The sequence below is a fragment of the Mustela erminea genome, chromosome 1 (genome assembly GCF_009829155.1).
Source record: "Mustela erminea isolate mMusErm1 chromosome 1, mMusErm1.Pri, whole genome shotgun sequence".
Lineage (NCBI taxonomy): Eukaryota > Metazoa > Chordata > Mammalia > Carnivora > Mustelidae > Mustela > Mustela erminea.
Window position 1 is genome coordinate 152,511,848 of NC_045614.1, and position 26,692 is coordinate 152,538,539.

Genomic DNA, 26,692 nt, shown 5'->3' on the forward strand with positions numbered 1-26,692 from the left:
ATAAAAAATACTGAGTCTAGTCACATGTTCTTCAATTAGCACAATTTAAAGGCACAGTGGCTCTTGTTCTGGTTCAAGGGTCTTATCTCTGTTCTTCCCAGAGCCTAATTCTTATTCTTCTTTCTATATATTTTATACCATAAGCCCGGGATGCTCAGAGCCTACCAACTAATATTTTAATGAGGGATAGAATATTAAGATTATATATAGATATAGTTATGTATATATTTATAAATATATATTTATATATAATATCAATCTTCTATAAGAAATACGTGGTACATAGGGACTAAGACACAAAAATTAAAACTTAACCTTAATGCATGCACTATGTTCAATGTATTTTGTCCTCTTCCACTGTCTCTCAATTAAAAAATGTTAATGACAACTCACTAAACTAATTTCACTATACACTAACAGATCACTCCCGCAGCTAAAACCAAAAATCTCCCTCTGGTCTAAAGGCCATACTGAACAGCTATTCATCCAGCCTTTCTCTCTTGTCAAGTGATGTAGGGAAAGTGGCAGAGCTTGAAGATACCTCTTTGGCTCCCAGTGGCAAGGTCTTCCAAGCACGGGAGCCCTACCTTTAACCTGTGGCATTCATTCAGTTGTGGAGACCAGATGGCCACAGAATGAATAACTTTTTACCCTTTTCTGAAGCTATTATAATTGTGCCTATTATGTTATTTAGTGTCCTTTATACTTTAGGATCCATTTGATTAACTCTTTGATCTCATCTAGCCACAGGAAAAACTACATTACTACTAACAAATTCTTCTGTTCCCAAGACAAAGCAGCTTCGAACTCTCAACATCACTGGTTGTAGCCATTGTTACCCTGGGTTTCTGGTGTGACTACTGTCTCATTTTCTTTATGAAACATTACCTCTTCTACTCTTATTTACCCTGCCTATAGTTGTAATAGTCTATGAATCTTTCCTAGAAGTGTGAAGGAGTTATGTCTAGGAATAAAAAGGAATTAAATGAATTGGAATCTACAGCTTCCTCTACACCCCTGAATAGACAGCGGGACTCTGTCCTTCACTGGTTATAGATCAATGTCATTGATCTATAACCAGTGGCTCTGGCTGGTGCCTCTGTTGCCCCCTTGGAGTCTCTGCTCTGGGCCCCTGTAGATCTACTTTTTCTCCTAAATCATTTATTCTCATCTGTTTGGGTTTTCTGAAGCCCATACATTACTTTCATTCTTTATCCAGCTGACTGGGTAGTTCCAGATCTGGCAAAAGACATACTATGGTTTTAAATGGTGGTTTCCATCTTGGCTTAGTTCCATGCTGACATATATTTTGTCCTTCCACCTCAAAACTACTGCTTCTTCCAAAACACTCCAGTTCACAGCACTATGAAACTCCCACGAGGTCCCACCTCCACTTGGGAAACAGTATTTCACATCAGGCTAATACTTCGAGGTGCTCGAAGATAAGCCCCACCCGCTTCTCTAGGATGGCGTGATTCTTCACTTAGATTGTTGTTAGGAGGGTTAGTGAAAGGCTAACTGTTAACATTAGAATATCTTAATCACACTCACAGAATAACACATAGAAAAGGAAGTATCATTTTATATGTCATTAGAACATCCTCCTAACTTTGGAATATCCAAGTATGACACTGTTCGAAAGGGGGACTATCTACCATTGTGTGGCAGGAATCCTTTTAAAAGCGTAGTGACTATGTAGCACTTTGATGTGCCTTCTTGGCACATACATAAAAACTTCATTCTTGTGTCAATTCTACCCAGCACATATGTTAATGCCTAACACGGTCAGACACAGGGCTCAGAGCTGGAGAAACTGAAGCATGTGAGACAAGTCTGTCCTCAAGGAGCTCAGAGTCGAGGAGAAGAATGAGAACTGTCAACTAATAATTGGACTCTATAATGGTAGGCCTTATACTAAAGGTATGTATCAAGTATTAAACGATGAAGTGCCAACTTATTATTTATAGGGGCCCTGGAAAGCTTGACATCAATCAATAAGTAAAACAGGGTTGTGGGGAAGGCATTCTAAGCAGAAGGAACACCATGGGCAAAGCAAATGCAAAATGATAAAAGGGTGGACTGCACTCAGGGACTGGGAAGTGGGTCTGTGTGATGGCAGGAGAGGGTGTGCACACTGCTCTGTCCCCAATGTCCTCAGCAATGCCAGGCATCAGTACCTTAATGCTGAATGACAGGGGCCAGGGAAGGAAGGGTCAGACCAGATCCCAAAAGCTCTAAAGTAATCCTAACAGTAAATTTTATATTGCAGGTTAGGAGGAAACCACTGAAAGTCATAACCAGATTTGAGCTGAAACAAACACACACCCGACTGCTCAGACTGCAGTGTGCTGGAAGGATCAGAGGGAGGGGCCAGCTGAGAAGCTGCCCATCTGCCCGGATGGAGGGTGGGGTGGTGGCATGTACATGGACCCACCCCAGCTAAGTGGTACGGGGGGCTGGTATCTGAACTCAAAATAGGCTTTCATTTCCTCTACCAATATCTATGGAACAACTGTTAAGTACAAGGCATTAGGCTAAATGTTACAGGTAGACAAGAGTTCATTCTTCCTTTGAACATTTGAACAGATGCTTCCTGAATACGTACTCTGTGCTTTGAGACAGTAGTTCCCAACCCTGGCTATGCATCGAAATGACCTGGGAAGCTTTAGAATAGTACAGGTTTATAGATTTTCCTCTCCCCTCCTCCCAGAGAAATTCTGGTTTAGAACAGCCAGGCCCAGACCCTGGAATCCATATGCATTTTTATATTTATATATATTTAGTAAATAAAGAATACATTAATGTGATACCAAATTCAAAAGACACAACAAATTTCCTACCTTGTCTCAGAGGCTCTTCAAAGTAGGTTTTTGCTTTGTTTTGTTTTGTTTTTAAGCAGGCTCTACACCCAGCAAGGAGCCCAACACAGGGTTTGAACTCACCAATCTGAGATCAAGACCTGAGCTGAGATCAGGAGTCAGACACTTAATCAACTGAGCTGCCCAGGTGCCTCAAGTAGTTTTTATCAACCAGCTAGAACCAGGCCCAGGCAGCTGACAATGAAACCCCATTGCCATAAAAGAAATAAAAATTCTGCCTTCAAAGTTTTGTGGTATAGCAAGGGAAGTAAGATGTGTTTATGAAACGCCACATAACACAGTTACACAATAAGTGTGTGGGATCATGCAGACAGGTAGAATAATTTGTAATTAGATAATAGTGGTTGCCTGACTTATGTTACTATTTCCTGAGTTTGTATTTAAGCTATAAATAGCCTTTAACATATACCTTCTAACTACATCAATACACATATGCATGTATTCACATGTATGTACAAATAAATGTGTGACTTTATAAATACATGAGCATATGCTATATAAAAATATTTACAGTCACACACTTAATGATAAAGAAATATATATATGTAAAAATACAGGGTGAACACATAATTCGGCATCTAAAACAGGACACTTTAGAGAGAAAAGGGATGCAACTAACAACCATGCCAGAGAAACAGGTACATACTGGTTCAGTACAAGGGGAAATAGAATGAATGGTCATCCTCTCTTTATTTATATATATACACACAGACATATAGATATTTATATATAAAATCTGTATATATACATGTACAAAATATAAATCTCTAGTATAAAATTCCATATTATAATTTTAAGTACATATGTGTATATTTACATAAGATGTATTTTAAAAGTAAGTAAAGTGCTTTTAAGAATTTTATAAATATATGATAAACATTTTATATAAATGCCATTGGGAAATTCACATATTTAGTTAATTCACATATTTAGGATCTTCTGCTGCTTTTGTCTCCTGTCATACTCCAACCTTCCCTAATAAACACACAAACATTTAATGCAAAGGTGGGCATTTAAATAAGATACTTCTGATGATTAAATTACCTTTTCTTCACTAGCTTTTATTTATTTATTTTTAAAAAATATTTTGTTTATTTATTTGACAGAGAGATCACAAGTAGGCAGAGAGGCAGGCAGAGAGAGAGGAAGGAAAGCAGGCTCCCTGCTGAGTAGAGAGCCTGATGTGGGGCTTGATCCCAGGACCCTGAGACCATGACCTGAGCTGAAGGCAGAGGCTTAACCCACTGAGCCACCCAGGCACCCCTCTTCACTAGCTTTTAGAATGAACTAGCTTTAAAAAAATAAAATAGGGGAGCCTGGTGGTGCAGTCGGTTAAGCATCCATCTCTTCGTTCCGGCTTAGGTGCTAATCTCAGGGTGGTGAAATGAGCCCTGAGTGAGGCTCATTTCTGTGCTCAGTGCAGATCTGGTCTGTTTTGGTTTCTCTCCCTCTCCATCTGCCCTTCCTCCATGTACTCTCACTCTTTCTCTAAAATAAATAAATCTTTAAAAAATAAGTCTATGCTCACGGTGAAATATTCGAACAGTACAGAAGTGTATTAAGGTACCAAGCAGAATCCTCCTCTAACCTAGTCTCCCCTCCCCCACACCACTGCACCCACTAACACGCACAGCTCGCATACTCCCTACCACAGATACCTTTTCCCTAACTTTGGAAGATTTTGTAAATTACATCTGTACAAAAGCTCTAGGAGAAAGATGGTATTTCCTCTTGAGTTTCTTCTAACCTAACCTCTATCTTCTCTGCTTGGCAATTCCTTAACCTTACTCATCCCGGCAGTGTCCGTCCTCTGGAATTTCTGGATTTGGGCTCCTACCTTTATTATAACATGTGTTATAACATTATGTACGGTTATGCATTTGTTCACGTTTATACCATTCCCTGCTTGATCCTAGAATGCGGGGTCAATCTAACCCATCTTTGTTCTCCTGACATTATGGGATACAGTATACCGTTGATGTTGACAGGGAGCGAGAGGAACTGCCCCCTCAGACCCTGGGCAGCAAATGGCTTAAATTATACATTGTGCTTAGAAAAGTTCCTGATTTAAAGCTTTAAAAATGAGAGCCAGATGAACCCAAGTTCTACTCTACAGAGAGTAAAATTAACAAAGTTAAAGCTCTGCCTTTGGCTCAGGTCATGGTCTCACAGTCCTGGGACTGAGCCCTGCAACAAGCTCCCTGCTCAGCGGGGAGCCTGCTTCCCTCTCTCTGCCTGTCTTTCTGCCTTTTTTTCTTTTATTAGAAAAATAAAATGAATTCCTGTTGATTTTTTTCCCTAGTTCCCTTCTAAGCTGGCAATTCTCAAAGCATTTCATGGACCGTGAGTCTCAAAAGACCCTTTCATCAGGCTCATGAGGGCAAAACAGTTTTCATAATAACAAGAAGATGTCATTTGCCTTTCGTCCCCCACCATGCTAACATGTACATCAACTGTTCAAAAGCAACAAGGGGTAAAAGAGCTGATGCTGCAGCAAACAGTGAGCCAGTAATACCCAGATGAAAAAGTAAAAATTATTAATTTTACTAGATCTTTTGACTATTGGATATACACATTTTTACCATTCTGTGTGATAAAATGGGAGGCACATACAAAACACTAGCAGTGCATATTGACAAAACAATGACTGCCTTAAGGAAAAGCACTTGGGTGGTTCTTGGAGTTGTGAGTTAAATCAGCCAAATTTTTTTCATGGAACATCATTTTTACGCAAAAAAATGACTGACAAACTATGGTTATTTGGATGTGGACATCTGGGCAAACATACACTTGAAAATGAACTAAGTGTGCCTGCCATTTCTTTCTTTTCTTTTTTTTTTTTTTTTTAAAGATTTATTTATTTTACAGAGAGAGAGAGAAAGTGTGAGCAGGGGGAGGGGCTAAAGGAGAGGGAGAGAGAGAATCTCAAGTAGACTCCCTGCTGTGTGTGCAACATGGGGCTTAATCCCATGACCCTGAGATCATGACCTTCGCTGAAATCAAGAGTCAGATGCTTAACCAACTGAGCCATCCAGGCACCCCTCAAGGAAGTAGTCATTTTATTGCCAGTAATAAAAATTCAACTTTCAGGGAAATTACTATTTTGGAAAACTTGGTATTTAACATAAAGTTTGGTATCCACCACCATGAGCTCTATGCTGCTCAATACATAATGATTTTTCTAATGAGATTAGTGATAATTGTTAAAGAATGTGATTTTTGGATGGCATGCAATGAGTCTGGAAGACCAGTACAGTTCAGGGAACTAATATTTTCTGAATAACCAATGCTTATTGTTACAAAAAAACCATGCACAGGCTAAAAGGTGAAAGAAATATCAATAGATTCAAATGTGACACAGTATGGAAAGTTCATTCCTATGGTTTCAAGTCCCATGTTATGACTAACCTTTAAAAAACCACCTGCCTGTCAAGTTTTGGTGTAGTATTAAAGAATATCCACAAGTAACTGAAAAAGCAATTAGATAACTTCTCCCCTTTCCAACAACCTGTTTGTTATGAGGCTAGGTTTTCTTTACATACTTCAACTACAACATATTTGCCCCTGAATTCAAAGCTGACAGAAAAATCTAGCTATCTTTCTTTCTTTTTTTTTTTTTTAAAGAGAATCTTTTTTTTTTTTAAATAAAGATTTTTATTTATTTATTTGACAGAGAGAGATCACAAGTAGGCAGAGAGGCAGACAGAGAGAGAGAGGAGGAAGCAGGCTCCCCGCTGAGCAGAGAGCCCAATGTGGGGCTCGATCCCAGGACCCTGAGATCATGACCCGAGCCGAAGGCAGCGGCTTAACCCACTGAGCCACCCAGGTGCCCCTCTAGCTATCTTTCTATCAAGCTAAACATTACATATTTGCCATTGTTCTCAATATATTTTTTGCCGTAGAAGACAGTTATTTTTAAAATAAGTTTTTTATCATGTAACTAGGTTTACTGTAGTCACTTTTCATGAGTTAATTGTTTAAGTTCTCCTTTTAAATTCTGAATATGGCAGAGACTGATAGATTTCTAACTCTGATAAGCAAAAGCTCTTTGGGTCCTCAATGATTTACAAGAGTGTAAGGGGGTCCTGGCACCAATACGTTTGAGAAATGCTGTCCTTTTTTTTTTTTTTTTTAAGATTTTATTTGTCAGAGAGAGAGAGAGAGAGAGAGAGCACACAAGCAGGCATAGTGGCAGGCAGAGGCAGAGGGAAAAGCAGGCTCCCTGCTGAGCAAGGAGCCTGATGCAGGATTCGATCCCACCTGAGCCAAAGGCTGCAGCTTAATAGACTGAGCTACCAGGCATTCCAAGAAACACTGTTCTAACTTACAAGAAAACGTTCAAAATGATTGTTAAAGGTATTATTAAAAATTTTTTCTACTCAAAATAAATCAGATATAGGCCAAAAGAACGAGGGACACAGAAGATGAAAATATGGTAAAATATGAAGCAGAAATCCCCAGGAGAAGGAGAGGCCAAGGGACAGAGAAACACGAACATACCCACAATCACACAGATACACATTCTATAGCTATCTTTAATAGCCCAAGCCTGACGTGGTTACTAACCATCTCTGGAGTCTGAGCATCGTTGAAAAATCAGGGGGACCAACAGTCCCTCGACACTCTCCATACTCAGGTGAAAATTGTTCCTTGATTTGCAGGACCTCTGCCTCTCTTCTGTTTGAACAATCTAGCACTTCTTGTATTCCTGCCTTCCAGATCTCAAGGGTTAGCTTGGTCCCAGTATTCTGTGTGCTCATACGATTCTATCCATTCATCTATCAAATTAGTTCCCTCCCCATCAGATCCTGGAGACTGCTTTTAGGGACCAGTCCACTCACTCTGCAAATGAACTTGAAAAAAGGGAAATAATTCTTAGCAATGACCTGAGCAACTAACTCCCTGTATTTCCAGCATAATTAAATCTTCCCTCCCCAAACAGTCAAGGCAACTTTACTGAAATACACAGAAGCCAAAAAACGTAAAGTGAGAGTTTCCATATAAATTTTAACTCTCACAGTGCAAAGAAAAAAAATCTTGGAAAACTTCTTTAAGTTATTAATCAACAACATATCTATCATGTAGAACTTTATAGGGCTCGCTAATAAAATTTGGTCTAATTTTATTAGTACATCTCTAAGACCCGACAGAGAGTGAAGTAATGCTACCTTGAGTAAGGCCGCTCTCCTGGGCCAGACTGAGGCCCGTTCTTCTAAATCTTCTTCTGATCAGAGGCATAGGCCAAGCGCCCTCTTGTAGCCCATCCGCCACTTAATTCCTAACGTATGTAACAACAAAACTGAATCAACACAGCAACTTTCGCTTCTCTCTACTGCACGTTGTCTTCTATAAAAAGAAACTTAGAAATAAAACCCAACTTAAAAAGAACACACTATATTAGGATATTGACCTGCAATCCTGCAAAAAGTCAAACACACAGTCCATTTTGGGGCAGTGTGCGGCCCATATCGAAGCGGAAGCTGCAAGTCCCAGCAGAAAGTGTGCCGACAGAGCACAAGGCTTCAGCAATCCTGCTCCCTCATCCCACCCGCATCTTTGCAGCACACTTTCTTGCAGTCATGTTGGGGGACTACGTCAGACCTCCTCACATGACAAGGTGTCAGAAATACATACATCGGATCTCAAACAAAGATTACACAACAGAAGCCCTTTGTATAGTTTTGTCTAGGAAAAGGAAAATCCTCTTGATTTCTCTTCTAAATGCAGTCCCAAGGGGGAAGAGAAGAGCTGCATTTATCAGACTCAGATGCACTGAAACCCTCAGCTTGGAGAAGGCATCGTAAGGCAAGGGAAATTTGCGTCTTCAATGGGAATTCAAGCCGCTCAAAAGGCTGACATCAGAAAGCTGCCAGGGTGTATCTGACAGAGGGAGGTTGGCTTGAACAACCTTACTTGAATATATTACTTTGAAAAGGTAAACATTTGGGCTCTAGACTTGTAGTTGCGTGCATATTGATTGTAAGAACGAGTTATTATCAGATTCATGAGTGATGCAACGGGCTCAGTTAAATATTTCAAGCTGCTTGTTTGGAAAGATGAAAGGGGGAAAAGGTCTTGGCTTCTCTCTCTCTTTTTCAAACACAACAGTGTTTCAGGGTAGCCCATGTACCTCAGGTTCATCTCAGGATCGAGCATGCCCACATACCTGCTTGCTTAAGAAACCCAGCCAACAGGCTCAAGTGTTTATCTCTGAAGCCCTCCAGTGCTGTGTTCGTTCCTCATCTCAGCCAAGCTCCACTGACACTCAGAGTTCCGAGCATGGAAGGCATTTTTAATCTGAATGCTGGGGGGGACCGAGTTACCAAAATGACCAGGGACAGGGTTCCTGTCCTCTGAAATGTCTCAGTATGGGGCGAGTTTATCATCAAGAGTTGCTTTCAAAAACCAAATAACATTTTCTTGTGAACCTAAAGGGCCAACTGATGTAATGGCCCTGTTCCTCTCAATGAACTGCTTCTTCTTGGGAAGGGCAGAGGGAAGAACGGTCAGATAGTCTGGCTACTGAACAAGAATGGCTCTCCGGCCAGTCAGAAGGATGGGCCATCCTGAAACAGACGGAACACCAACTGCGGCTTTGGCCTTAAACTATCTAAGCCCACCTCCCCATGGCACCCTCCCTCTCCAGGCCCTGCTCCCTCTGCACCCCAGCTTTCTGAGGACTACCACACGACAAGGAATCACAGTTTACACCACTGGTTCTGTCTGGATGAGCCAGGAACTGGGCAGGGAGGAGTGAGGGGCACAGCACACACAGTGCAAAGAACAGTGCTTGGCACACAGTGGGGTTCAGTGAGAGCGGGCTGGAACCAGCCGGAGGACTGACCGTGTCCTGCTCAGCTGGTAGCTTTGGCGAGAACTGCTTATGTAGTCCATGCTTCATGCGGTACATTGGAACGATCTTTTAAAAACACAAATGAGATCAAGCCAATCCCTGCGTAAAACCCTTCACTGGCTTTCCCCTTAAGTCAGCACAAAATCCAGACCCTTCACTGTGGGGGCCCGGTGTGATCCACAGGCCCTCTCCACTCTCTCTCGACTTGCCCACTCCCTTCCATCCCACTCTCCGTGCTCAGCACATAGGTCTCCCTTTGCTTACTCCACCTGCCTAATGCCTTCCGGCCCTGGGATCTTTACACGCACTGACCCCCATACTGGCGGTGGCTGGCTCTCTCATGCTACAGGCCCAGCTCAGATGTCATCCTGGAAGGACTACCCCCTCTGTCTTTGATCCTGCTTTCACTTGCCCTCACCATGCCTGGTTTTCCTTCATACTACCTATCACAACCTGCCATTACCGCGTGTTTGTGCCTGCCTGTTCACTGTGCACTCTGCCCACCAGGAGGTAGGCTGCAGGAGGCTAAAGGGCCTCATCCACCCTGTTTACTGCTACAGGACGCAGCACATGGTAGGCACTTGGGAAATATTTGTTGAAATGACTAGTGCTGTGGCCATGCACAAAAAATAGAAATGAGGCTTACCCTGATTAAAAGAGCAAGCTTCCCCTCTCCCCTGCACTCCCCGTGCCCTGCACCCTGCTCTGCTTTTTTCTTTTCCATAGTACCCACAGCATTCCAATATACTACACAATTTACTCCTTTATTGCTTACTGCCCATCTGCCTGCTCCAACTGAAGTCTCAAAGGGCAGTCATCTTTGATACTCTTCCCTTCCCTGATGTAGCTACAGCACCTAGAAGAGAGCCTGACACACAGTAGGTCCTTAATATTCATTTACTAAATACATACTTCATCCTGTAAATAGATACATTTCTAAATCAATATCAGACATGGATAGGTAGATATGGGCATCATACATATTGTCATCACAATTTGCAGCTGTTTGAATCTCCCCAATCAATTTAGAATAAAATTGCTTTTATCTGATGTACTTCTGGTTGTGAAGCACTTCACATATTAATTCTTTTAATCCCCTTCACCATCCTGTGCAGCAGGCACATAAAATGGGGATAGTAGCATACCCTCACAAGGTTAAGGGAATGAACAGAGCCTGTGCTGGGTATATGGAAGTTGGTATTACTGGGTCTGCATCCTGACAAGTGCCACCTTGCAGGAGAGCTATAACTGCTGACGGCGGCACATAGCTCAGTCCCCCACACTCCGTGGCCTCGCGGGCATGTGCACGCACAGCAGGAGGGAAGACAGAGCGGGTGACCTGATCTAGCCACACAGAACTGCCCTGCATGGAGTGCAAAGAGCAGGCTTACTGCAGAAGCCCACAGCAGGAACAGACTCAGGCTGAGATTAAAGAGCTAGCCCACAGGGGGCAGCCACCCTAAGTCAGCAGAATATGTCTGAGTGGTCCTTGGGGAAGGGCCACAGAGGCTGGGAGTGAAGGCAAGCAGACCCCTTGCCCTAGGCAGCTGGCCCCAGGGCAACCTGAACACTGCTAGGGACTGGGCCTGGACTCTTCAAGGCCAGCTGGGTTGACAGTGGTGTGCAGGAGGCGCTCTCTAGGTGCCCCCTAAACACACACACCACAGTCAGCCATAGTGTCTGCCCCACCCCCACCCAGAACTGACTAAACACCCAACACCCACGTTGGCACTTTAAAATTTTAGTATTTAAAAAATTGATTTTTAAAGTCTATTACTGATTCAATTCAGTCTAAGCACTCAGAACACAAAGACCAAGGATTTCTTAATCTCAAGTGTATGCATCAGGAAAATGGGTTTTTCTTCACCTCCACTCCCCTCCACGAGTATTTAGATTTACCCTCTCTGGGGATGACGCAGGCTTCAGGGGTCAGGAAGCTCAGGCTGGAGCCCTGTCCATCAGGGTACGGCACAAGAGTAGTGAGTATGAAGCCTCAGGAGGCACCACAGAAAGATCTCCAGGGGAGGGCCAACTTTGGGTGTGAGCTGTCTCCATGACAGACGGCAGTCTTCCCACAAACACAGAACGGAGACGTGGCCAGTGAGCCTCATTAAAACCCTAAGTCCAAATTCCAGTATCTTCACCAAGGCTTATAAAGTCCTCTGCGACTTAGCCCCATTTCCTGATACTCTAATTGGCATCAGCCTTCCTTCTGCTCCTTGAATATGCCTAGGATATTCCTATCTCTGGGTCTCTGGACATGCTGCTCCTGCAACCCAGAATGCCTTGCTAGCCCAGGAAGCAGCCTACCCTTACCTCCATCCAACAACCCTTTCCCCCTCAATTAGGTTCATCTGTCATATATTCTCAGCATACTTTTCTTTCATACTACTCATTATGATTGTAATTAGTATTGACAAATGAGTGCCTTTACCACAAGAGTATAAATTCTGTAAGGGCTAAGACTGTTTCACCAGTATCTCTAGCTCCCAGCACTCTACTTGGCACATAACAGGTGCTAATAAACCTTTATTAAATGAATGCAAAAACAAAAAGCACCCAAACACCAAGCCCTCTACAGCCCACAATACCAGGCACTGTTACCAAGCTTTCTGGATCCAGCATTAGGTCAATGCAAACTGCCCTATCTGTCACCTATGCTTTGTTCAACATAAAGCCAGGAGGGTGTTCTGACATGGTATAAAGGAAACACAGACACAGACACACACACACACACACACACACACCCCAACACTGAGGGCCATCTACTGTCCACAAAGTTGTCACTGCTCAAACAAGTTAAAACACTGAAACACAGCTTCGAAACACTGAAGAATAGCTTACTATTACTGCTTTGGCTCAAAGGAAGGAAAAGAGCAATACTTCCGGCTCCACCGGTATGCTTTGTTCTGTTTAGAACAACAGGCCCCAAATGGAGTCACTTATGCTAAGCCCCATGTCCTCAAACTGAAACGTAACTTAGTTTGGCTCTCCCAGAAATGGAATCTTAAACCAATCAGGAATCAACCGATCAGCATTAAGTAAGTAATCTGCCCCATGATGCCCTGCTGTCCCATATAAGGAAAGTAACCTCGCAATAACCAATCTGCCTTTTGCCCAGTATAACTTCCTTATTTTGCTCCCGTCTGCCTATAAAATCTTTTGCCTTGCATAGCTCTTTGGTGCTCCTTTTTATCTGCTACGTTGGAGGCCGCCCAATTCACAAATCACTGAATAAAGCCAATAAAATCTTTAAAATGTACTCAGATGAATTTTGTTCTTAAATAGTTTAAACTCCAGGGATTTGGCCTTTGTCCCTTGAGTACTTGGACTAAATTGGAAACAAACTTTTAAAATAACTTTAAAAAAAATACTAAAACTGCAAAGTAGTAAACCTGTGGCTGTGTAATATAAAAAAAAAAAACTGTGCACATGCACTGGCCCATGACTTCTAACTATGCTATGAAGAACTCAGTCACTGCTGACTCCTGCTTGCTTTAGAGCCCCCCTTGGGCTGCCTTCCACAGATGAATCCCACCACAAATGAATCAATGTCCCCAATAAGACTTGCTCGTCAGACAGGAAGAAACTCACGTCATAGGCCAGTCACATCCGAGTACCGAGACCATTCTATGCATTGCGTATACACTATCCCTATTAAGTTCACAGCAACCAGATTTTGCAAATGAGAAAACCGAGACACAGAGAGACCTTGTAATTTGACGGGGGTCATTTAACTAGTGGGCAACATAGCTGGGATTCAGAGCCAGGCAGTCTGATGCAAACACCAGACTCTCCATCTCAGGTTCAGGCGTACCAGGAAGTAAAGAACTCAGCTTTTCCACCTCTTTCTTGGTATCAAAGGCTCATCTGCTCCTGACCCCAGCCTACTTACCAGCATGGGATGCAACACCAATGGTTCGCTGGACCTGAGTGGGGGTGCCATAAGCAGGGCACAGGTTAGGGCCTGCGATGTGCTGTGAGGAAGGGGAGGCTGAGAGCCAGCTCGTGCTGTGCTCTGTGTGGCCAGGCGGGTACACTGGAGAGGGCTGCATCCTCCTGCCAGATGGAGGGGGCTGTGTCTTTAAAACACACAAAGATGCCATATGGGCCACCAGGTGGCCTTGTGGTGAATATTTTAGGGAAATTCAGAATTCTCCATAACATTCTACTTTTAATTTGTTTTCCTAAAAAAAAAAAACAACAAAAAAAAACCCTCCAAAGTAATATATGGTGCTCATAAATATTATTATTATTAAAGATTTTATTTTTAAGTAATGTTTACATCCAATGTGGGGCTCAAACTTACAACCCTAAGATCAAGAGTTGCATACTCTACCCAGTGAGCCAGCCAGGTGCCCCAATATTAGTAGTTTTTGATCCATTTTTATTTCAAGGTCATATTTATCAAAATGCCTACCACTCACCAGTTACTGTGTACAACATGGGTTGCCATAAGAAGCGGGTATTGAAAGGGCAAGCGAGTGGAGAGATTACATAAAGCTCCTGAACCAGGAGAACAGAGAGACCCCAAAGCACTATTAGTCCAGTCATGAAACGGAGCTCTACTAAGGGACGGTTCAGGATAAGGCAGCCTGGCCACGTCCAGTCTGGGACCGTGGCTGAGAATCTGAACTTTGGCGTCAGGGGGACCTGGCTCTGTCACGGTCTGACTTTGACCTTGGGCATGTTTCTTAAGCTCTTTGCACCTCAGCCTCTTCATCTGTAAAACGGAGTTAAAAATAGAATCTACCAGGCTTAACATGAGGATTAAATGGTAATACCTGTAAGATGCTTGGCGTAGTATCTGGCACAAAGCTTACTAAAATTAATTATTATTAATGTTATTATCATTAATTAATAATTAGTTGTACATGTCAGTAGGAACAAATATTGCAAGCCTTGGCCCCAAGCCCCAAATATAGGAAATGTGAAATTTCTCAGTGGCAGGGACAAATGTTCTAGTTCACTGTGTGCCCAAAGGTCCCCATACCCCTCCCAGTGCTTACTATCCCAGAGAGGCTCAGCAGTTGGTCATTCTTCCCCAATGCAGATGGCAGTTACATCTAGGCCTTAGCTCCTATGTGGGTATTTAGTTACAAGTATTGTCTAAATTCCTTTTTTTTTTTTTTTTAAAAGTTGCATTGGTTGTTAGTAGTCTTCTTAGGAGGTGGAAAAAAAAACGGTATCAAAAATTTAAAAAAAAACAAACATCAACTTGGGGTACCTGCATGGCTCAGTCTGTTGAGCGGCTGCCTTCATCTCAGGTTGTAGTCCTGGGATCGAGCCCCACATCAGGCTCCCTGCTCAGCGGGGAGCCTGCTCCTCCTCCCTGCCCCCTGCTCATGCTCTCTTTCTCTCTCAAATAAATAAATAAATCATTTTAAAAAATCATCTTTTAAAAAAAATCATTCACTTAGGTATCTATTAGCAATTCTGGTAAAAGGCTTGAGAGGAAGGAGACCAAAATAATGTTTAAGACATATACTAAATCATCCATAACGTTCCATGGTGTGTACTTGTCCTCTTAAGTCAGATCACTCAAATTATGCTGTATAAGGCAAAGCCAGGGTACGGTCCGTTTATTGGGTTACATGTTTTAGATAGCAACATTCTTTTACCTTCATAAAAAAGCCTCTCCTGGGGCACCTGGGTGGATCGTCGGTTAAGTGTCTGACTCTTGGTTTCGGCTCGGGTCATGATCTCGGAGTCGTGAGATAGAGCCCCACATTGATTGCGTGTGAAGCCTGCTTAAGATTCTCTCTCTCCTTCTTCCCCTGTCCCACTCCCTCTTCTCTAAAATAAATAAATAAGGAAACATGTTAAAAAAAAAAAAGCTTCCACTGTGCTCTGCTTCTTCACCTCTCCTGTAGACAGACTCCAGGCAGACCATGTTTGCTCCTCTCCCCATGTCCCATGGAACTTTTAGAGGGCAACATCTTGGGACCTCCTCCTTCTTACTTTAAACTAGGAATCTAGTAGCTGCTTCCATTATTTGGCTGTTAAAAAAAGGGGGGGGTCTAGTAACATGTCAGTTTGGTTATGATTTATTTTAGAGAACATTTTGGTTTTTTGATTTTAGAATTTTTTTATTTTATGTCTCAGTTTAATGGATTTATTAAGTTGTGGTTTATTCAGAAAAAGAAAGTAAAAATTTGGGTTAATTTGGGGCTTAACATGTTTATTTGCTTATTTGGGATTCTGGTTCAAGCTTCCACTGAAGTCCTTGAAGAAAATTTTTGACAATTGTCCGATGTAATCAATATAGAAGTTCTAAGCCCTGCTTCTCCTATACCACTGGGCTGTCCTTTTTCTGTCTGTACAGTTTTATCCTTAGACTCAGAGGGTAAAGCAGGGCCTCTGTGTACATACTCCTGGGTTTAAATTCCATTTCTGCCACTTACTAGCTGTATGAACTTGGACAAATTAACACCTCCACACCCATTTTATTTTTTAAAGATTTATTTATCTACCTGAGAGAGAGGGAGAGATAGAATCCTCTGGCAGACTATAGGGCTCGATCCCAGGACCCCAAGATCACAACCTGAGCCAAAATCAAGAGTTGGATGCTTAACTGACTGTGCCACCTAGGCACCCACAAACCTGTGGGTTTTTTTAATCTACAAAATGGATATAATAGTGCAACTTAGTTCTTAATAGGATTAGATAAGACAACATAGATAAAATGTAGTATCTCATTCTATTGCTCTTTTCACCCTAATTTTCCATGAAAATTCCAGGAAACAATACTTACAACTCTTTTCTTTAGCCCATCTCATTTTGATAATAGCAACCAATTTACTGCTTGTCGTTGGAGAGGCTGTTGGAATCGAGGGACATTTTGTACAGAGAGGTTTCTTTGAAGCTGAATGGAAAGACGGGTGGCCTGGAGAGTCTCAGGCTTCACGGGTTTCCAGTGAGCCTGAGCAAGACTAGTTCTGACAGGCTTAGCAGCTGGAAGTCAGGCTGACCCCAAAAGAAAAGACATTAACTAAAAAACAGTCATGGAAGGTAAGTACAAAAACAAATATTTAGCAAAATAAGGGACTGTGGGTAAGAGTTCCTACATGAAAGTCTTGGGAGGATACGCTGACCTAGGTACATAATGCAACTGTGAGAACAAACATTTACTTCGAAAGAATAAGTACATGCATCATGATGTTAACATCATGATACATAAAGCCACATACAAAATTAGTGACTGTTGTTTTGGGGGGATGGGGTCCTACACACCCATTAAAGATAGCACCACCGCCTCCCGACCTTACAGCAAAGAATAAGAGAAGAGGCGAGTGGCGTCTCTGGGTCCACACATTGCTCCTTTCACTCTGGGTAAAGGCGCTGAGCAAGACAGCTCTCAGACCGTCATCCGAACCCCCAATTAGACTATTACTCAGTTTCTTCACACACAGAAATGGTAAAAACATCCAAGTGGCCAGCCTCACCAGTGTTCACGGACAGAGTTAGGGCAGGCAAAGGATTTTACAACCTGAGCACTCAGTCTCTCCACAGCTTCATTCAGTTCCCTTCTTACCTCACAGGGAAGGGGGCCTTAAAGCACTACGAAGAAGTCATGCCCCGAGTGGTAGTCAATACCAGCCGGAAGGAGAGGAGACAGGCAACCAGTGTTCTGCCCCGGAAGAGCTGTGGCTGGACACAGGAGGAAGGGGAAGGGAGGCCATGGAGGAAGGAGCCTGGGGCTCCCTCCCTAGGAGGCCTCTGCACTGATGTCCTTCCTAGTGAACATGGCTCCTGGGACAGTCTGGCTACTGTGTCACGGAGCCTGCCCACGCCGCCCTTCCAGGCTCTTCAGGGGCTTAGTAACAGGATGACGGTCATAAAAGCAAGTTCCCTAAGGCAGTTTCCAGCTCCAAGATCAGGCATTCCCTGTTAAAAACAGAATCCCTGAAACCGAGCTTTTTGCCTTGGCGGCAGCTTCTTCAAGCCCACTTTGAGGCTCTTTTACATATTTGATGACCACAGCCCATCCCCAGTCCAGGGAGCTGTGTCCACAAGATGGTGCTGAGTCCACACCGAGAAATGCTCTTGTGTCCTGGGTAGCTGGTAATCCAGTCCCCCAGAGCTTTCTGAAAATGGGCAGATGAGTAGGCCCGGCTCCAAAATAAATAGGCATTGAATGTTCTAGGTAACAAAAGGCAGAGAGAGTCTGCTTCTTAGTGGACACTGCACTCTAAGTCATTCTTAATTTGCCACGAACGGCTTCTAGAGATTCTTCAGATCGGAGGTGGGGAGGGCTCCACCCAGCACAGGCATTTCCTCCTCAGAGGAGCAGTTCTCACTGGTAGCAAAGAAGGGGCCCTTAACTGTGGTCTCTGCCCCATGACAGCCCTTTGAAGCTTTACTCTGCATGGCCCCCTCCTAAACATCTCGAATTCCTTCTGCTATCCCACTGCAAAGAGGGTTTTGTACACAAAAGGAGCATTAGATTTGGTCCAAGGCTCTCATTTTGGATGTGAGAAAACTGAGGCACGGAGAAGTTAAATGACTCGCCTAAGAGCTCAGGGTTTGACCAAACCTGGTTGCTAGGCTACTGGTTCCACATGTTTCACTATACTGTGCTCAAAAGGCAGATGCTGGGGCCTGCTTACTAACAGCATGACCACAGAAAGGACCTGACCTCCCTGAGCCTTGGTCTCCTACTCTATAAAATGGAGAGAATACTACACGCCTCACAGGGCATGGGAGGATTAAATGAGAGTATCTGAGCACCCGGCAAGTGCAAATATGAAGCAAATAATAAGTGCTCAATAACTGGTTTTATTTAGGTTATACAGGTTTCTTTTTTTGGCATAGGGTTCTCCTTTTTTCCCTTGTTTCCTTCCTCCTTGGCTTCCAAACTTCCAAGCCTGAATTTTTTAACTGAAGCTAAAAAATTTACTCATTTATTATAACTAAATTTAATTACGTTCATTTTGTTCAACATCTCCAGTGTGTTGGGATATTTTTAGAATGTCACTTCTGTCTTATAATAGATCTACCAATTTCTTTTACGTGTCACACAGATTCACCCTCCGGAAACTTAACAGGTTAAATTCAAGATGGCGATGTCTGTGACAAAAGGGCAGGACTGTTTTCTGTGCCCACCTCCAGAGAGTGGCAGAATGTGGCTATTCTTCTCAGACACACACACCCCACCCGCACAGATCATATTTCAAGATCAGGACTTGGAAAATATTTTTCAATCTATCAGAATGAAAAAGATAAAGCTTTGGTTTCATTTTTGAGGAGGAAGGAGGTTGAATCTACACGATGAGGAAGTGACTCTGTAAAGAACAGCTCTGGCTGTGCTAATGCATTAATGTGTTTAGAATCAAGACACTGAGACCTCAGGGTAGGTGAGCTCTTGTGCTGAGATCCAGAAGACTTCTGAGCTGCAGAAAAGTTAAGTTTTACTTAAAAGAACAAGATGTCAAGCTCTGTGGAGTTGAACTGTGGTCCCCGGGCTGGCCCTTGATTTCAGGTGAACCAATGCAAACCCTAAGCAGCAGTTATATTCTCTCGGCTCTGTTGTTTCAGTAAGCACAAGACCTTAATTTTCTAACCACTCGTCTCCCCTCCCACATCCTCCCTAACTAGCTCACGCCATTTGTGTTTCTGGGGCTCAAGACACAGCATCCCCATACTCTGCCCCACTGGGAAACCAGATAACCCGCCACTGTTTCAGGGCCCATATTCACTAACCCAGCAGAATACCACCTTTCCCCAACCTGACACTTCTCAAAGGGCAACCTTCTGGACTGAAACATGGGGCAAGGCCAAGGACATTCAGCCTTACTCCTGTTTAGCTCCCGACCATTTACAAATCACTTTCATACAAACCATTTCATTTTCTTTCTCACAATACCCTGCTGGCTGTGAGATAATATTTCCATTTTAAAGATGAAGACACTGAGGCTCAGAAAAATTAAGCCAAAGTCCTAATACCACATATCATGTCATTGGCGAGGCTGGGTTTTCAACCCTGATCTTGTGACTGTGGGTCACAAACTCCTTCTAGCATACTTAAAAGGAAGACTGTATTTATGTGATTCCAAATGTCAGTAAACATAGATCACCATCTCACCCTTTGAGTGGTATATTTAGTAGCTGTGTTTGTTTTATGCCAAATTCAGTCCCAAATGTGTATGTGCCGCTCCAAAGACTACTTAGCAAGAGCTGTTCTGACCAACCGAACCAGTTTTTCCTGACCAGCCGACACACCATTAACACTGCTGGCCAGGTGATCATCCATGCGCTCCATTGTGTTCTCTGCCATCTTGCACTGCCCAATCACACAGCATTTTAATTCATTCTGTGAAATGGGAATGTCAGAGATGATTACTGGGCTAGTTAAATGAATCAATGAGTATGGAGACAGTGGCTAGCAAGTATTCAGTTAGTGGCATCCCATACAGCTACCACGACTACTACCACTTCATTACATTCATTACAGCCAAGTAGAGTTTTGTTTTTTTAACAAGTGTTAGATGAGGTATAAGGCAGCAAGGGCCCAATTATCCAGAAAAGCAGAAACACTATTTTATCCCCTTGGCCTTGTTTAATCCTTTATTTCTTCCTCATTGAGCAACCTCCTGGAGCCCACAGTCTAATGGAAGAGACAGACATGCAGACAAACAGCTCTCTGTGATGATCACAGTGCTCCACCAAGTGTGCCCAGGACTCTGGAAGACCCAGCTTTAAACGGAGTTTGAGGAAGCAGAGTCAGGGAGAGAGAGGTGGAACCAAGTCTCCAAAGACAGGGAGCATTTCTTTGGAATCCAAGAGAGAAAAACCTCTAGTCCAGGCAGAGGTCTAAGCAAAGGCAAGGCGGTGTGAGACCGAACGACACCCTGAGGGACTGGCACAGAGGTGGGGATGGCTGCTGCACAGGCTGTGGGGAGGGCCTGACGAAGATGCAGAGGGAGAGACTGGCAGGAACTGAGCTGTCAAGAGTTTTGAATGTTACCAAGACACTGGATTTTATCCTCTGGTCCAGAAGTTCTCAATCCTAAACTGCACACTGGATCACCCATGGGAACTGGAGAAAGAACCAACATTAGGCTCCAACCGGAGATTCTGATTTGTTTGGTCTTGTGTGAATACTGGGTATGGCGATTTAAAAACAAAAAACAAAAACAAAACTCTCCAGATGATTCTAATGAGTAGTCTGGACACTGGTGAGTCATTTAAAAGATTTTAAGCAGGAATCATTTGGCAAGTTTGCAAACAGATCATTCTGGGAACCATTTGGTGAGAAGGATGTCTGCAGGGAGTCTAGTGAGAAGGCAAAGAGAAGGCGGGGAATGAACAGATTTGAGAGAGAAAGATCTGAGAGCTATCTGGATATAAGAACCAACTCACTGGAAATCAGGAGAGAGGGAAGAATGAAGGTTGACAGCCCAGTTCCATTACCTGATGTCCCACTGGCAGGTAGGGAACCAGATAAAAGAGCTGGTTTGGGAGGAGGATAATGAAGTCTGTGCTCCCTGAGGAGCCTGTGGGAAATGCAGGTGGTGCCCTCAATCAACAGGCATCCCAAATAGACCTTGCTGCTGAAAGGAAGCTGGGCTGAAGATACAGATGTGCACTGCACAGACACACAGGAAGTGGTCGAGAACACAGGCAGGGGAAGGATCCAAGGAAGGTAGAGTGGATGGACAGAAGGAGCTGTGGGAATACCACTACCGAGGGATAAAAGATATATTGGAATCACCCAGTGGCCCTTACTAAAACTTTAGTTTCTGGATGCCACCCCACACTGACAGCATCTGAATGGCCAGGGGTAAAGCCCCAGAAATCAATTTTTACCAAGTTCCTAGGCATTTCTGAATCCAGACTAGGAATGGACATTGTTATCAGCTGCCTAATAATGCTGTAACAGGTTACCACAAATGTGGTGACTTAACAACATCAGAAATTTATTCTCTCACATTTCTGGAGGCTGGAAGTTTGCAATCAAGGTGTCATCAGGGACGTGCTCTTGCTGAAGACTGGAGGAGTGCTCCCTGCCTTTTCCAGCTTCTGGTGATTCTAGGCAGTCACTGATTGGTTTGGTCACTCCAATCTCTGCCTACATGTTCACAGGGCCTTCTCCTCCTTCTGTGTTGCTCCTCCATGTGTTTACAAGGCCCTTTGTCTTTGGATTTAGGGCCCATCCCACAATCCAGGATGAACTCATCTCAAGATCCTTAACTAACATATATCTGCACAGACCCTTTTTCCAAGTAAGGTTATATTCACATAATGGCGATATGAATGTACCTTTTGGGGGCCACCATTCAACCTACTACAGACACCATGGCAACAACTCTGGATAAGTGGGAGAGGGAACTGAGATCCAGAGCTCCAAGCTAAGTTCCCTGACAGTGCCGGGAAGAGGAGGGAGTAAAGAGGAAGAGAGAGGGCTGGTGCGGGGACTAAGATCTACAGCTCCACCTCCAAGTCTTATGCTGCCCAAGGGACCCCAGGTCACTCAGTATGCAGGGCACAACGCCATCTGAAAGCACCATGCAGAATGGAAAAAATCACCCCACTCACAAATTAACAAAGACCATGGTACCCTCAAAACCCAGGTGAAAGCTTTGAAAGGCTGAAAAGGCTTTCCATTAACTCACTTTCTAAACTAATCTGATAGGAAGTTAGGATTTCATCTCTAAGATATTGTGGCCATTTTGTCCCCACCACCCTAGTAGATCCCAGTCCAGACAAGTCACCAAGGCGGCACTGGTTACTGGGATTGGTTATTTCTATTCTTCAGAATGTTTCCATAGGAGCAGGCAAAACTCTCAGTCACCAACATTAAAGAAGGTTCAGTTATACCTCCCTTCTCATGCCTCCTAGAGTCCCCCAGTCCTTGCTGAGAGCCCAGCACTCCCTGTTGTCACACTACTACATGTTCCAGCACCGTAGTCCTAAGTTACAATAACATGTGTCACTTCCCTGACACATGAAGGTTTTCTGGCCTCTTACCACAGGAACTTCCCTTCTTGGCAACATGGTTTGCATGGCCTAAGAGCCGTGGCAGGTGGGGAAGGTGGAAAGGAACCAGGTGCTATGTTCAGGTTAAAGTCACAGCCAGGGGACACTAGCCTCCAGAATCAGATTCCTAGCGTGGTCAAAACCACCCCATCACACATCTCGACGGTATGATGTAAAAGGTACATCTCCCAGCCCCTACTCCCTAAGACCATCCTGAAGTATCTCCTGGCTAGCAAACCCATAAGGGCCAGTCTCTCTGCAAGTCCCTCCCTGGGCTTCACCACACCACCTAGAGCAGTGTTCCCCATGCACCAATGTGCACGAGTCAGCTGGGCAGCTTGCGAGGCTTTCTGACGCAGTGAGTCACGTCGGTGTGATCTGTCTTCCTTTACATCAGGGTGGAGAGAGCTGATGTACATGGCTGAGTTGAAGGTTTAAGAAAACCAAGTCCCCTTACCTGCTGGTGAAATGATAACTATAATGGTGAGGATGATAATGCCAATGACAATGAGAGCTAATATTTACTAAGCACATTCTACACGCGAGGTCCTGTGCTAAAGTGCTTTATTGACACTAAGGCTCAGCTCCAAGAGCCCTAAGGAAAACAGGAATAGTACAAAGAAATTGAGAAAAGAGGCAAGGCATTGTAAATTCCAGAATGTGCAGAAGGTGAGTAAGTGTCAACAGAGACAGAAGCCAGTTCTCACACTGTGCCCATTTGGGACTAGTTAGGAAATGGCTAACTGCTTGATATTTCAGAAAGCATCTTTGGGCCGAGCCAGTCACACCAGAGACTAGATATATGGCAAAATGCCTGCTGTCCTTCACTGTCACCCCATGGCCCAATGCCAGCCAGATTAGCCTCTGCAGTGTTCGCTCCATTCCGCTACCTTGGGGCACCATGTCTGAACAGGGAGGGGCTTCCTTTTGTGAATTCTTCCTGTTCTAGCCTGAGATGGGCACATGGAGCACTGAGCAGCTTAATCAAGGCTGCTGTGTCTGGTATCTCTCCAGATGTCCTTGGATATACATGCTGTGTTTTGCAGCTGATTCTACTGACAAATCGCTTGGCCTGTATAACATGGATACAGTTTGTCTCCAAAGTGGCTCCCTTATTTGCTGTGACATGAAGAAGGTTCAATGACCATGACTTTTCCTTGGGATGGGTCTTGGAGAACTTCAAGCCCAACACTCTACAGGAAAAGACTGGGCAGGCTGCCACCAAGGAAATGCAGACTGGTGGGTGAGTCAGACGGTGTGGCTGACTGGCACGCAGGCAGTCCAGAGGCCGGATTCAGCCTGCAGAGATGTTTCATCTGGCCCTACAGTAGTTTAAAAAAATGTCATGCCACCATTTTGCCATTCCATCTTCTTATACCCAGCCCACATTGAACATTCACATTCTCTTCCTGTCCCTCTATATACCTTTAGGTCCTAATATATAATAATGTAAGTATAAACCACTTCTAAGTTTTATTTTACCTACAACATCTGTCTCTGTACAGTGATTCATTGTCCTCCTAAAATTTATGTGATGAGGTATCAGTATTTAAGCTTCCAAAACTATTGAAGTATTACATCTTAATGAGGGACAGGTGGTGAGAAGCTATGACATGGAATATATTTGGGTTGCAGAATATTTCTTCAGGATTCCTCTGGTTTGTTCATGCCCGTGTGGAAAATTTCTTAATATACGAATCCTAGGGGACACAGCGGCAGAGAACAAACTCTTCACTTTGCTCCAAAAGTCGCTTTAACCCTAACGTCAGCTTGAGCTCCACAAAATCAGATTCATACTCTTGGGAAGCACCCAGCTTTCCTTTTCCAAAGAGGCTCTGTGCTCATCGTTAGCAGATGATGTGGTGAGGGACACAATCACTGCTGAGAATGCATAGGCCTTCACAGGTAGCTCCTTACTGTGTCAGAGTATTTTGGACGATACCACGCTTCACCACTGTGTCACACAAGTAACAATTCCAAAAACTAGACCAAGAAAATGCAGTCTGGACAACCTAGCAGTCTGGGCTTCAAACAATGGGATCAACACAATAAAACACATGCCCCAAGATCACAAGTGTCTCTAGGGAATCTCTGCGAACTTCTCAGGAGAACAATGGTGGTCAAGCTGAGGAAGCAGCTTCTGCTCTAGAGACCCTGGACTGGGGGTGGGGATGCAGAGCTGATGCTTTTGGCCTCTGGTGCTGGTCCGGGGCCTCTCGGAGGCTGCTGATGCTCTTGCCCTGTTCTGCCCCACTTCCTCCCACTGTCAATAAACAGCGCATGGTTCCCAGTGTTTTCCCCTGCTGGTAAGATGCCAAGGCACAGAGATCATGTTCACAGACCTGAGATCTCATATATTTGAGGCCACATACATATGTCCCTTGCACACACACTTCCTCCTGCCGTGTTTTCCATCATTTCTCTTCCCCCTCCCATTTTTCCAGTTTGAAGCCACTGCTGGCAACACGGCAATCTCTGGAGTGAGGCCAGGCATGGCAGCACAGATCCCCGAGGCAGCCTGGGATTGCTAAACAGTCACCTCCTCCCAGGGTCCAGGAGATACAGGTGACTGGCAGAGCTGTCAGGCAAGCCCATGGGGAGGTCAGATGAACAGCTAGAGGCATAAGAGCTTCTGTGCTGTGGAAATGCTGCAAAAACCCTGGCCCTTCACAGAGATGGACACACAGCACTTTAAACAAAAGAAAGTGCCTGGGGGAAACTGGGTGAGGGAAAAGGCAGGAGGAGGGAAGACTAGGAAAGGAACGGAGTCTCAGGGAGCTTCTTCCAATTTCACTCCTAAAGACATGACACTGACGCTGAAGGAAGGTTTCTGGCAGGAGTCAGGTATCCAAATAGTTACCCTACTCACCTGTTAGGCTGAAAGTATCTGGGGGGCGTGTGGGGGGTAGGGGGAAACCGGGAGCAATCACAGCAATAAATAAGCTGTCTAAACTAAAAAAAAAAAAAAAAAGTGAAAATCCCCCAAACAAACCCAAAGCTACTGCAGATAAAAACCCATAGTAGGCTGTTTAAAAAATTATGCTTTTAAATATACTGATCTAAAAAAAATCTGAAGAACAGGCTGCTCTGAGAACAGCTCGAGTTTCTGCTTGTGCTTTCATTTTAGAAAACAAATGCTCAGAGACTCCACGGTGGGAGGAGCCTCTCACAGGGATTCAAACTCACAGAAAATGGCCACCGGGTTTAGAAGCCTGAACACAACAAACAGGACACGCAAGGGACCTTCTGGGACTACACAACACCCACCTTCCACGACAGTAGCTGTCTAGAGGCAGATACAACCTTTTTTTCTGACCAGTAACATAAATCAAGGCCTCCAAAGGATTTGTTTGCTGAACACCATAATGACTAATCACCCGACTTTTTTTTTTTTATCCTCCCTAAGCAAGGGAACCTCACGGGGCGAAGAAATAGGTCATCTTTAATGTAAGGTAGCATCGAGGATTGGAGGTAAGACTCCCATCTAAACGTCATTTAAAAAAAAAAAGGTCTCAAAAAGTATTTCCTAAAATAGAGACGCACAAATCACCTTATCAGAAACTCATAACAATAAATAGAAGAGAAAGTCTTAAAATAGATGATTCAAAAGTGGCAAAAAGTTCTTGAGTGATTTCCTGAAAATGTCAAAACCAAAACCAAATATGAAGAATGTTAAATATACAACAAAACAGGGTAAGAGACTCACCCTGCAGTGCACATTCATTTAGGAAAACGCGTGTTTCCCAGGTGATCAGTGGTGCTTCCGTGCACAAAGGCAACTTAGAGTGCAGTAGCTAAAGAAACTCCAGAACTGCTAGACCTCAGAAGGACAAAATTTAAAGGTCAGATTCTTTTTTAAACCCTATTTAGCACAGCACTCAGGGTAGGCCATTTCTCTAACGTCTGAGTAAAATCCTTTTTGGGGCTTCGTGTCCCTGCTGCTTACTATTTTCTTCATCTATCCTAGTGTCTTCTGCTTCCT

The 26,692-nt window shown here is 43.8% G+C and overlaps 1 protein-coding gene across 5 annotated transcripts in view; it reads right to left on the bottom strand.

Moving 5' to 3' along the window:
- Positions 1 to 26,692, bottom strand: part of ZBTB38 (zinc finger and BTB domain containing 38) — a 76,204-nt gene that overhangs the window by 8,592 nt on the left and 40,920 nt on the right. Inside the window, exon 5 of one of the 5 annotated variants that reach the window (XM_032347226.1) lies at positions 10,508 to 10,600. The exons of the other annotated variants lie outside the window; for them this stretch is intronic. The gene's annotated coding sequence lies outside the window, so the exon portion shown is untranslated. The remainder of the gene's footprint in view (positions 1 to 10,507; positions 10,601 to 26,692) is intronic. 5 annotated transcript variants of the gene reach the window in all.